The sequence below is a fragment of the Ranitomeya imitator genome, chromosome 2, assembly GCF_032444005.1.
Source record: "Ranitomeya imitator isolate aRanImi1 chromosome 2, aRanImi1.pri, whole genome shotgun sequence".
NCBI classification, from domain to species: domain Eukaryota; kingdom Metazoa; phylum Chordata; class Amphibia; order Anura; family Dendrobatidae; genus Ranitomeya; species Ranitomeya imitator.
In genome coordinates, this window is record NC_091283.1 from 60,201,799 (window position 1) to 60,214,694 (window position 12,896).

A 12,896-nucleotide genomic window follows, 5' to 3' on the forward strand; every position below is an offset into this window, starting at 1 on the left:
TAGCTGTAACAGGACACCAGGCACAGCAGGTGGTCCAGGATCACCAGCCTAGTATCCAGGCTCATACAGGTTGACCACCTGTGGAGTTCACTCTGTGTGACTGCTTCATTCAAACTTCTAACAGTCAGGTAGGGTTTCATAAGGAGAATATGGAGTCTTCGTACGTCCAAGGCACACACATTTTAGAAATCTCTGGAATGGGCTGAAAGCCTTCTAGGGTTTCGATCCGTTCAAGCACCCCAGGGTGGCCCAAAAATAACCTCTATTCATATATTCAATTAGGCCATGTATAGGAAGATTGGTACTTATCGGAGAATGTATTGAGTGGGTGCCTCAATGTGTTTCCCCATCTGGTGATTTGATATAGATAACACATGTCAGTTCATGATATTCAGTTTAGTGTGTCAGACACATGCTGGGAGATGAGGGAAAGGGTAGTTCCTGCACCTATAGTGCTGGTAGAATACTGAAGAATAAGAATTGGTCACTGAAAAAGAGTAGATGGAATGTTACAAAGCATAGGAATCAGGGCAGTTCTTGAACATGTTAGACTCGTATGTGCACTTAAAGCAGTTTTAACTTGTTGGGGTTGATGAAGATTATGTTTTACTACAGCTTTTGTGTGAAAGGTGAAGTACCCTCTAAATTTGATGGCTGCATCGGGAATCAGCCCATCATTTGTTAAGACAGACCCTAACTCCAGGCCAAGCTTCTATAATCCATTGTTCTGTACTGCACATCATTCATGAACGACTAGTGTAAAGATTACCCTTCCCAGAATGCAATTCACCAGATCCCTCAAGTCCTTCATGCAAAAATTGCGGTGCCATACTATGGGTGGCAATCCACCAATTTAATCCTATAGTCTTCTGCGTTGGGGGACAAAATGCCATAAGATCTTCATGTCCATGACCAGCTTTGGTTGGCATCCTATGTTATTGACCAGGGTGCCCCACCTATGCCACTGCAAAAACAACTCCTGGCTAATTTTGTAGGTCTGAAATAGCTGTAGCGGAGAGCCCGGCCATAAGAGACTAGAATCCTAGAATGTTAGAGTTGGAAGGGACCTCCAGGGTCACCGTGTCTGACCCCCTGCTCAATGCAGGATTCACTGGACCATCCCAGACAGATGTCTGTCCAGCCTCTGTGTGAAGACTTCCATTGAAGGAGAACTCACCACCTCTCGTGGCCGCCTGTTCCACTCATTGATCACCCTCACTGTCCAAACTGTCAAAAAGACCTGCTGATGACGGGCAGATGACATGTAATGGACGGCCATGACGGAATGGTTTAAGTGTGTGATAATGGAGGAATCAAAACATAACAACCTGTTGGGAAAGCAATAGTGTATGTTTCCTAAATTAGCCGGGGAGTTACCCTCCGAGGACAGGAAAGTCTGAGCCAAAAATGATTGCACCACAAAAAGAGATTACATCCTCATTCTGTAGCCGGCAGAGACATTCAGGGCAGAAGTATTCACTAGATTGTGGTGTTAGAAGGGTTCAATACTGGTGGCCGTTCAGTATCAGATCAGTGGAGTTCCCAGTCTTGGCACCGGCACAATCATCTGATTGCTCCGGCTTTGGTACATCAGATATGGCACAGCTCCATACATTGGTACTGCAGATATGGCACAGCTCCATACATTGGTACTGCAGATATGGCACAGCTCCATACATTGGTACTGCAGATATGGCACAGCTCCATACATTGGTACTGCAGATATGGCACCACTCCATACATTGGTACTGCATATATGGCACAGCCTCATACATTGGTACTGCAGGTATGGCACAGCTCCATCTATTGTTATTTTGGTTTTGGCACAGCTCCATACATTGGTACTGCAGATATGGCACAGCTCCATCTATTGTTATTTTGGTTTTGGCACAGCTCCATACATTGGTACTGCAGGTATGGCACAGCTCCATCTATTGTTATTTTGGTTTTGGCACAGCTCCATACATTGGTACTGCAGATATGGCACAGCTCCATACATTGGTACTGCAGATATGGCACAGCCTCATACATTGGTACTGCAGATATGGCACAGCTCCATACATTGGTACTGCAGATATGGCACAGCCTCATACATTGGTACTGCAGATATGGCACAGCCTCATACATTGGTACTGCAGATATGGCACAGCCTCATACATTGGTACTGCAGATATGGCACAGCCTCATACATTGGTACTGCAGATATGGCACAGCTCCATACATTGGTACTGCAGATATGGCACAGCCTCATACATTGGTACTGCAGGTATGGCACAGCCTCATACATAGTTATATCGGATATGGCACAGTTCCATACATTGGTACTGCAGATATGGCACAGCTCCATACATTGGTACTGCAGATATGGCACAGCCTCATACATTGTTATATCAGATATGGCACAGCTCCATACAATGGTACTGCAGGTATCGCACAGCCTCATACATTGGTACTGCAGATATGGCACAGCCTCATACATTGGTACTGCAGATATGGCACAGCCTCATACATTGGTACTGCAGGTATGGCACAGCCTCATACATTGGTACTGAAGGTATGGCACAGCCTCATACATTGGTACTGCAGATATGGCACAGCCTCATACATTGGTACTGCAGATATGGCACAGCCTCATACATTGGTACTGCAGGTATGGCACAGCCTCATACATTGGTACTGAAGGTATGGCACAGCCTCATACATAGTTATATCGGATATGGCACAGTTCCATACATTGGTATGGCATATCGTTGAATGGACACCACTGTGGTGGCACTTGGGGACATTGAGCCTCTGCTCTCCTTACAACTGATTTCTGGGGGTCCCAGGAAGGTGAAAACCTTTTATTTTTACAATCCTTAACAATTATTTTGTGACTTTTTTGTCTTTTGGATTTTTGTGACGTTCTTGTCTCAGAACCTTGTAGGTGATGTAGCAGCGGCATACCCTGATCTTTAACAGCATAACTTGTCGTGGCACAAGTCGTCATGAAGGTCCAACCTTGGGGTATGTGCACACTGAGTCTTTTTGCTGACATTTTGGAGAAGAAAGTGAGCAAAAACTCCCAAGTTTTTGCGGACGATTTGCAGCTCAACTTATGCTCCAAAAACCCCTCAAAGAACTCCGTAAACAGGCCATTCAGGGTTTGTGGATGCGACAGCTTTTCAACGTCAGCATACGCTCATTGTTTTTGGAGCCGAAGACGTTTCATGAAAACACTGGTAATGTTTTTCCCGAAACGCCTTTTATGAACTCTTGTTGAACGTCTTTTTTTTTTTTTATCTACAGTCTAAGCAAAAAATGGTGGCGGCTTCTGCCTTGGACAGACTGTTTACTTCTAGAAGCCACTTCACGGCTTTCGAAGATTGAAGGAGTTAATGAAAATGACAAAAGACGGAACTTGTGCACGGCGAGTTGTTTTGACATTGCTGTCCGTGTGTTAACTCTTTTTGTAGTGATTTTTTTAGCGCTTTTATACAGATGAAAACTGCTTGAAAAAGGCGCCATGTGCACATACCCTTACCACGGCGGCCGCCAAGAGCGACCTACAGTCAGTGCCATTATAAACCATCTGCTTCCAGGTGTCTTTGTTTTGGCCATCACTTTTGAGTTTAGAGTTGGAAAGACACTTTTCCCACTATTCCAATTCTACCTGATATACAGTTAGGGCCAGAAATATTTGGACAGTGACACAAGTTTTGTTATTTTAGCTGTTTACAAAAACATGTTCAGAAATACAATTATATATATAATATGGGCTGAAAGTGCACACTCCCAGCTGCAATATGATAGTTTCCACATCCAAATCGGAGAAAGGGTTTAGGAATCATAGCTCTGTAATGCATAGCGTCCTATTTTTCAAGGGACCAAAAGTAATTGGACAATGGACTCTAAGGGCTGCAATTAACTCTGAAGGCGTCTCCCTCGTTAACCTGTAATCAATGAAGTAGTTAAAAGGTCAGGGGTGGATTCCAGGTGTGTGGTTTTGCATTTGGAAGCTGTTGCTGTGAGCAGACAACATGCGGTCAAAGGAACTCTCAATTGAGGTGAAGCAGAACATCCTGAGGCTGAAAAAAAAAGAAAAAATCCATCAGAGAGATAGCAGACATGCTTGGAGTAGCAAAATCAACAGTTGGGTACATTCTGAGAAAAAAGGAATTGACTGGTGAGCTTGGGAACTCAAAAAGGCCTGGGCGTCCACGGATGACAACAGTGGTGGATGATCGCCGCATACTTAATTTGGTGAAGAAGAACCCGTTCACAACATCAACTGAAGTCCAGAACACTCTCAGTGAAGTAGGTGTATCTGTCTCTAAGTCAACAGTAAAGAGAAGACTCCATGACAGTAAATACAAAGGGTTCACATCTAGATGCAAACCATTCATCAATACCAAAAATAGACAGGCCAGAGTTAAATTTGCAGAAAAACACCTCAAGAAGCCAGCTCAGTTCTGGAAAAGTATTCTATGGACAGAGGAGACAAAGATCAACCTGTACCAGAATGATGGGAAGAAAAAAGTTTGGAGAAGAAAGGGAACGGCACATGATCCAAGGCACACCACATCCTCTGTAAAACATGGTGGAGGCAACGTGATGGCATGGGCATGCATGGCTTTCAATGGCACTGGGTCACTTGTGTTTATTGATGACATAAGAGCAGACAAGAGTAGCCGGATGAATTCTGAAGTGTACCGGGATATACTTTCAGCCCAGATTCAGCCAAATGCTGCAAAGTTGATTGGACGGCGCTTCATAGTACAGATGGACAATGACCCCAAGCATACAGCCAAAGCTACCCAGGAGTTCATGAGTGCCAAAAAGTGGAACATTCTGCAATGGCCAAGTCAATCTCCAGATCTAAACCCAATTGAGCATGCATTTCACTTGCTCAAATCCAGACTTAAGACGGAAAGACCCACAAACAAGCAAGACCTGAAGGCTGCGGCTGTAAAGGCCTGGCAAAGCATTAAGAAGGAGGAAACCCAGCGTTTGGTGATGTCCATGGGTTCCAGACTTAAGGCAGTGATTGCCTCCAAAGGATTTGCAACAAAATATTGAAAATAAAAATATTTTGTTTGGGTTATGTTTATTTGTCCAATTACTTTTGACCTCCTAAAATGTGGAGTGTTTGTAAAGAAATGTGTACAATTCCTACATTTTCTATCAGATATTTTTGTTCAACCCTTCAAATTAAACGTTACAATCTGCACTTGAATTCTGTTGTAGAGGTTTCATTTCAAATCCAATGTGGTGGCATGCAGAGCCCAACTCGCGAAAATTGTGTCACTGTCCAAATATTTCTGGCCCTAACTGTATGTTTCAAAAATGGAAAAAAATTAAGTAAAAATGAGGCATCTCTTCTGCACTCAGTCACTCTTTTCAGTTCTGCTCCCGGAGCCGTTCTCCAGCCTTATGTCATATACGATAAGTGAAGATCCACATCGCTGTCGGCACCTGAACTTCAGGGGTACTTTCCTACTTTCCTACTCCGTGTCACAAGCTCCTGTTACATAATTAAGGGGATTTCTGCACTTACCGTCTCGGCATCATAGATCTTCTTCGTATGTTCTTGACTTGTAGCATAGTTAGGTAAGGCCAGAAAGGGGATTTTCTGTACATGGGAACTGGCAAAGGTCCTGGAAATTTGGAAGATGGAACTCACCGACATGTTGATTGTGTGACAGCAAATGTTTCATTATTGGTTTTCGGTGTGTTGCGTCTCCTTGTTTTCCCCGGAGAACTCCTTTATCTCCTATTTGCAGGATAAGTGATAACTTATGGGGTCCGGCCGCTGGAACCTACACCGATTGGCATACCAGGGCACTTTTATCCCCATTAGAATACAATGCATAGTGGTAAAAAGTTCTCCATCAGGGATAAAAAATTTCCGTTCTGCCAATCGGTGCAGATCTGATCATTAAATTTGTAAGCAATTTTTGAGATAATGAAACTTTTCCTGTTTGTCTTTGGAAACCGACCACCGCTGCTAAACAGTAGTACCTGTGCAGTGCGTACAAGTTCTTTTCTATTGAGCTTGTAAGCATTGTTTTGATGCTGGCCATGATCGCTAGAGTGCACTATTACCTCCTAATCGATGCTGGCCAGGATCACTGGAGTGCACCAATTCCTCTTAATCGATGCTGGCCAGGATCGCTGGAGTGCACCAATACCTCCTAGTCGATGCTGGCCAGGATCACTGGAGTGCACCAATTCCTCTTAATCGATGCTGGCCAGGATCACTGGAGTGCACCCTTACCTCCTACTCGATGTTGGCCAGAATCGCTGGAGTGCACCATTACCTCCTACTCGATGCTGACCAGGATCGCTGGAGTGCACCCTTACTTCCTAATCGATGCTGACCAGGATAGCTGGAGTGCACCATTACCTCCTACTCGATGTTGGCCAGGATCGCTGGAGTGCACCATTACCTCCTACTCGATGCTGACCAGGATCGCTGGAGTGCACCCTTACTTCCTAATCGATGCTGACCAGGATAGCTGGAGTGCACCATTACCTCCTAATCCTGGCCAGCTTCAGAGGAGTGCTTACATGCTAGACAGCAGTGGTGGTCGGTCTTCCAGGCAATGAGCTGTAAACAAAAGTAAAGTGTTAAACTCTCAAGAACGGCAGCAAATTGTAAAAAAGTAAATTGCAGAAGTGATTGTGTTTACCAGCTAACAAAGTACATTTTAATTAATAGATCTCGGAGTAATAATATGTTCCACAATTGAATATGATAAAAAATGTTCTTGTGTGAAGATAATCTTATAAATGTGTCCCTGCTTTGTACTGTGTAATGGCCATGTCCGATCAGGTCAATTCCTGACCAGGGGAGAAAGCATAAGTCACTTATAATAAGAAAGAATACAAATGACAGCAGGAGCTTAGAATTTGTTTCTGTGGTAACATAATTCCCTGCCTGTTTTAGCACAGGAACGAGTGTTTTTGCTGCATCTCCAGCCCTCCGAGCTCATTATAGATCAAGTCAGTGATATAGTAGTCAGAGATGTAGTATATTTCGACTTCAGCAAAGCATTTGATAAACTACCTCACACTATCCTTTTTGAAAAAATGACCAAGCATGGGATTGACAAGGCTACAGGTAGGTGGATTCATAACTGGCTCCGTGATCGTACTCAAAGAGTGGTAATAAATGGTTGCACATCCAACTGGAAAAGTTTCAGGTACCACAAGGCTTTGTCCTGGCCCCAGCGTTGTTCAACATTTTTATAAATGATCCATATAAGGGAACTGAAGGTAAACTAATCAATTTTGCAGACTATACAAAGCTAGGAGGGATAGTTAATAGTGATGAGTAAGTATACTCGTTACTCGGGTGATCTCCGAGTATTTGTGAGTGCTCGGAAATTTAGTTTTCTTCGCCGCAGCTGCATGATTTGCGGCCTGAATACATGTGGGAATTCCATAACAAACAGGCAACCCCCACTTGTATTCAGGCTGTCTAGCAGTCGAAAATCATGCAGCTGCGGCGATGAAAACTAAATCTCCGAGCAAGCTAAAATACTCAGAGATAACCCGAGCATGCTCGGAAATCTCGAGTAACAAGTATACTCGCTCAGCACTAATAGTTAACACTAGGGATGACAAAGAAAGGATTCAGAAGGATCTAAATAAGCTTGAACAATGGGCAGCGACTAATAGAATGGTATTTAACAGGGAGAAATATAAGATTCTACATCTGGGCAAGAAAAACAAAAATGACATCTATAGAATGGGAGGAATAGAACTAAGCAACAGCACTTGGGAAAAAGACTTGAGCATACTAATAGATCACAGACTGCACATGAGTCAACAGTGTGATGCAGCAGCAAAAAAAGGCAAACATAGTTCTAGGATATATTAAGAGAAGCATAGAGTCTAGATCACGTGATGTAATTATCCCCATGTACTCCTCCTTGGTCAGGCCTTATCTGGAATACTGTGTCCAGTTTTGGACAACACATTTTAAAAAAGACATCAACAAACTGAAGCAAATTGCTACCAGGATTTGGAGCAGACGGCAAAGTATGCCCTATGAGGAACAGTTAAAGGATCTGAGAATGTTGGGCTTGAAAAAAAGAAGGCTATGAGGAGATTACATAGCCATCTACAAATATCTGAAGTGCTGTCACAGTGTAGAGGGATCATCATTATTATCATTTGTACATGAAAACACGAGAAGCAATGGAATGAAACTGAAAGGTAGAAGATACAGATTAGATATTAGAAAAAACTTTGACTGTGAGGGTGATCAATGAGTGGAACAGGCTGCCACGAGAGATGGTGAGTTCTCCTTCAATGGAAGTCTTCAAACAGAGGCTGGACAGACATCTGTCTGAGATGGTTTATTGAATCCTGCATTGAGCAGGGGGTTGGCCACGATGACCCTGGAGGTCCCTTCCAACTCTAAAATTCTAGGATTCTATGATTCATTGATAGCTCCGGAGCCACTGATCTCATATGTCATTGATTTAATTTATGATGAGCTCAGAGGGCTGGAGATTCAGCAGAAACACTCACTCCTGTGATAAATCGGGCAGGGAAATGTGTTAACTCAGAAAGTAGCAAATGCGATCCTCACTGTCATCTATATACTTTCTTATCATGACTTAAGTGACATTAAACATTAAGTGACTTAATGTTTCCTCCCCTGGCCAGACACTGTGGTATTTGCTGACCATGAACTGGAGCAGCTCTACATGGTCAGGCACAGACATCTCACAGCACATAGAAGGGGCATATTTATAAGATTTTCTCGGCACAGGAACATTTTTTAAACGCATCAAATTATGGAACTTATTTTTCTTCCAAAAAGTATTGATTAAAATGTACTTTGTTCGTGGGACAACCCCTTTACAGTTAAAGGGATTGTACATATTAGGCTGATTTATTATTTATTTTTTTGAAAACTTCACCGCACCTGACCATAGTTTGTATGTGGTATTGCAGTTCAGCTCCACTGAAGTGACTGAAGCTTTGCTGCTGTACCACACACAACCTGAGAACAGGTGTGGCACTGTTGTATAACATTGTAGAAAAGTACATATGGCAGCATATCGAGTTGATAGTCTCTTGTATATAATTGATGGTGGCTATATAAGGTTAATGGACGGGCTGCATTCCTTATGTGTTAGTGAAACCCCCATTTTAAGAATTGGCACCCTTCTAGTGACACGCATCATCTCAATTACTAGGTTACGATGAGGTAAAAGCCATACGAGTCCTGGAAATATCACAGTCCCTGGAAAGGCGATCCTGACTCAGTGGAAAAAGTAAAACAGTCATCACTTTTCCAGAGATGACAGATCGTGTGCGGTTCTGAAATAGAGTCAGAATAAAGGGGAATTCTCATCTTTTCGGAGGAGGATACCAGTTAATGAGATTTTTTTTATCAAGAAATCCTTGCAAATTATGTATCACTCTCAGTTCTCACTTTTACAAAAAGGGAATAGAAAGTAAAGAAAAGGGGTATTCCCAATCCAAAATGTCATGCCATATCAACAAGATATGCCATAAACGCCACCTCGGGCACCCTGACCTCCATTAAAGCAGTGGCCGCTTGCATTGTTCATTCCATAATTCCCATAGACTTCAGTGGAGAAGGCCTCACACAAAAAATCCCAACTGTTTCTGACTTTTTGCCACTTACTTTTTGTTGTCCCAGTACTTTTTTGCAGATTCCCCATTCACTTGCATACTATGCTCACTGTATAATGAGGGGTGATTGTTACCGCTCCCAGGACCGCCCCAATGACTGAAAGCAAGCGGCTGCAGGGAGAACATAAGTCCATTTTCTTCTTGCAGCCGCTGCTCTAGTAAACAGGGATGATTTCTCTATCGCCTCTCTTTGGGGGACACAGGAACCATGGGTGTATGCTGCTGCCACTAGGAGGCTGACACTATGCACAAAAAAAGTTAGCTCCTCCTCTGCAGTGCACACCCCACCGACTGGCATTATGCCCTTCAGTTTAGCTTAGTGTCAGTAGGAAGTGTACACGGGTCTTTTATTAGACCCTTATCTACCTCAATGTGCTTCGTTTTCTTACAGGTTTTCAGGAGGGATACAGGGTAAAGAGTCACACCTGTAATCCCACAATACGGACTATGAGTACGGCGTGTACTGCCAAACCGTATCCTCATATCCTCATAGATCCGACAGCAGGACCATGATCCTAGCACACAAGCGTGCTTAGAAGTTCGGTCCTAGCTCCGTCCCCCACCCACTTGCCCACCAGAGCCTGTCTGTTGGAGGAGACGAGGACGTCCACCATCAGCTCCATTGACATCTGATACCTTTCTCGATTAAGGTTATTAACGGACGGCGTGGGAGTTTTTGAGGTGACTATTCCCCCACCCCCCCCACCCGTCCCAGTTAGGAAATTAGGGATCTCTCGGCCTCTTTATTTTATTAAGGACTGACAGTTACTTGTTCGGCGGGTCCCATGGGGCAGTGATCGTCGCTGCACTGCAGCGGTCTTGCTGATCACTTCCCCTCCTTGTTTCCATCGGGGGGCTGCTCTATCTTCCTTCCGGTGCGGCGACTTTTTCAGCCGCGCTGCCTTTTTATTCTTCCAGCTGGCCGTCACTCTCTCTCCTGCTCCGGCGGCCTCTACAGGCAGCCCCGCGGCCTACTTCCTCCAGCGGCCACGTTTCTCAGTGGCGTGGCGGCCTTCGCAGGCCGCCGTGAGGTTTTCCGTCAGCGGTCGCCATCTTCCCTCTGGCCGCACCACTCGTTCCTCAGCGCAGCGGCCCTCTCCGGCGGTCGCGGGCTCTAATTTAGGCCCCGGCTTCTGCCTGGGCCTACTTCCGGTTCCGCGACTCCGCCCACTTCCGGTTTGCTCGGGCGGGCTTTTCTCCCGCTCGACAATCTTTTTCCCCGCAGTCTCCGCCAACCAGCACCATCTTGGTGCTCCCGGGTGCACGGCATATTCCACCCTCACCACTACACCGCCACTTGGCGCCACACATCGCCGCTCTGCCCCTTGCAGAGCACGCATTATGACGTCCTTCCATCTGCATGTTCCACAGCCTTCCTGCCTAAAGGGGCTACTTCTCCGGAGGTCCACCGCAAGCCGACAGCTTCCTCCATCCGTTTTTCGTCTGCCGTGAGTATCTCTGCACTGCAGACTGACACTCCCCTCTGCCCCCCTGTCCCCTAACCCTCTGGCATTTTCTTCAGGGACCCTTCAAGATGTCTACCTCTGAGGGAGGCTGCTCTCGTCCTCCTACTTCTTCCTCTACTTCTGCCTTAGTCAAATATTTTGCCTGTTCGTCTTGTAACTGCAAACTTCCCTCAGGTCAGTCCTCTCCACTCTGTCAGGTCTGCAGCAACCCGATTGTTCCCACCGCCCAGGATCCCCCGGCTGCTCCGCTTGAGAGTGATACCCACCCCAGGTTGGGCTTCCTCTCTGTCACAATCGGTAGCGGATCTAACTCGGGTGTCTCAAACTCTGGTGTCCGTGCTGGATCGATTACCCCTGCAGACTCCCGCAGTAGCCAGCGGGTCACAGGAGCCTCCGTCTGAGCCCTCCATTCTAAGCCACAAAAGGTCCAGACAGGAACGCCGGTCTGAGTCCTCTTCTCGTTCCATCTCGCCCCACGGTCCTTCTCTGCGGTTGGCTTCCTCCCGATCCTCCTCCCCTGAGTCAGGCGAGTCGTTCTCTGATGCGCCCTCGGAAGATATTTCGGAGCTGGATTCTAACCAAATCGCTACCATCAGGGATATGGTTCAGAATCTCATTTGAGCGATAAATCAGACCTGTGGCATCAAAGATACCTCTACGGAACCCGCAGATCAGGCGGTTTTGTTTGGACGGGCTAAACGACCTTCCAAGTTTTTCGCTCCTCAACCTGAATTCGAGGAGTTCATGACCAGAGAAAGAGAATCCGACCAGACGTTTTCAGAAGGGAAAGCGTCTTGGCGTTTTTATATCCCTTTTCTCCAGAACTTACCGCCAATTTGACTGATTCTCCCTCAGTGGATCCTCCAGTTTCCAGGCTGTCCACCAACACGGTCCTTCCACTGTCCGGAGGAGCATCTCTGAAGGATTCTAATCATAGAGTCATAGAATCCTTTGCAAAGTCAGCCTTTGAAGCGGACGCAGCTACTCTATGCCCGGCTTTTGCTTCCACTTGGGTTTCAAAATCCATATCCAAATGGGCCAAACAACTCCGTTGGGGCATCCTGGACAGGGCTCCACCCGGACAGCTGGTGGAGCTTGCTAACCAGATTTCTCATGCGAGTAAATACCTGGTCTCCGCCTCCCTGGATGCCGCGTCTTGTGCGGCTCAGGCGTCCAGCAATGCTGTTGCCATCCGCCAGATCGTTTGGCTCAAGGCCTGGCAGGCGGATTTGTCTTCTAAAAAGTCCCTTACCAGCCTACCCTTTCAAGGTTCACATCTCTTTGGTTCTAAACTGGACCAAATCATTAAGGACGCCATCGGGGGCACAAGTTCTCTTCTTCCCAGTCTAAACCTCGTCGCCCTCCTCCTAGACGGCAATTTCGGCCCTTTTGTCATTTCGCGGCGTCAAACTCCTTTTCCCAGCAGCAGCAGAGGCCACAGGCACATCAAGAGAAGAAGACGGTATCCTTTAGACCCACTCCTTCCTGGCGTTCCCGCTACTCCCAGGGTACATCTTCCAGGTCCAGGACTGGAAGATCCACCTCGGCATGACTTGTGGCAAGACCCCGGCCCACTTCCCAGGCTGGGCGGCAGTCTCCTCTTCTTCAGGGACGTCTGGATCTCCTCGGTAGAGGACGCATGGGTCAGGGAAGGTGTATCCTTGGGATACAAGATAGAGTTCGTTTCACGACCCCGCGATCGTTTCTTCGAATCCCGACCTCCAAGGGACCCCGCTCTAGTTCCGGGTTTCTTCGCAGCCATCGCTTCTCTCC

General features: G+C 46.0%; 1 protein-coding gene across 1 annotated transcript in view; it reads left to right on the forward strand.

Annotated features, from left to right (window-relative positions):
- RELB (RELB proto-oncogene, NF-kB subunit) overlaps positions 1-12,896 on the forward strand; it is a 62,959-nt gene that overhangs the window by 17,580 nt on the left and 32,483 nt on the right. The gene's annotated exons all lie outside the window — the stretch shown is intronic.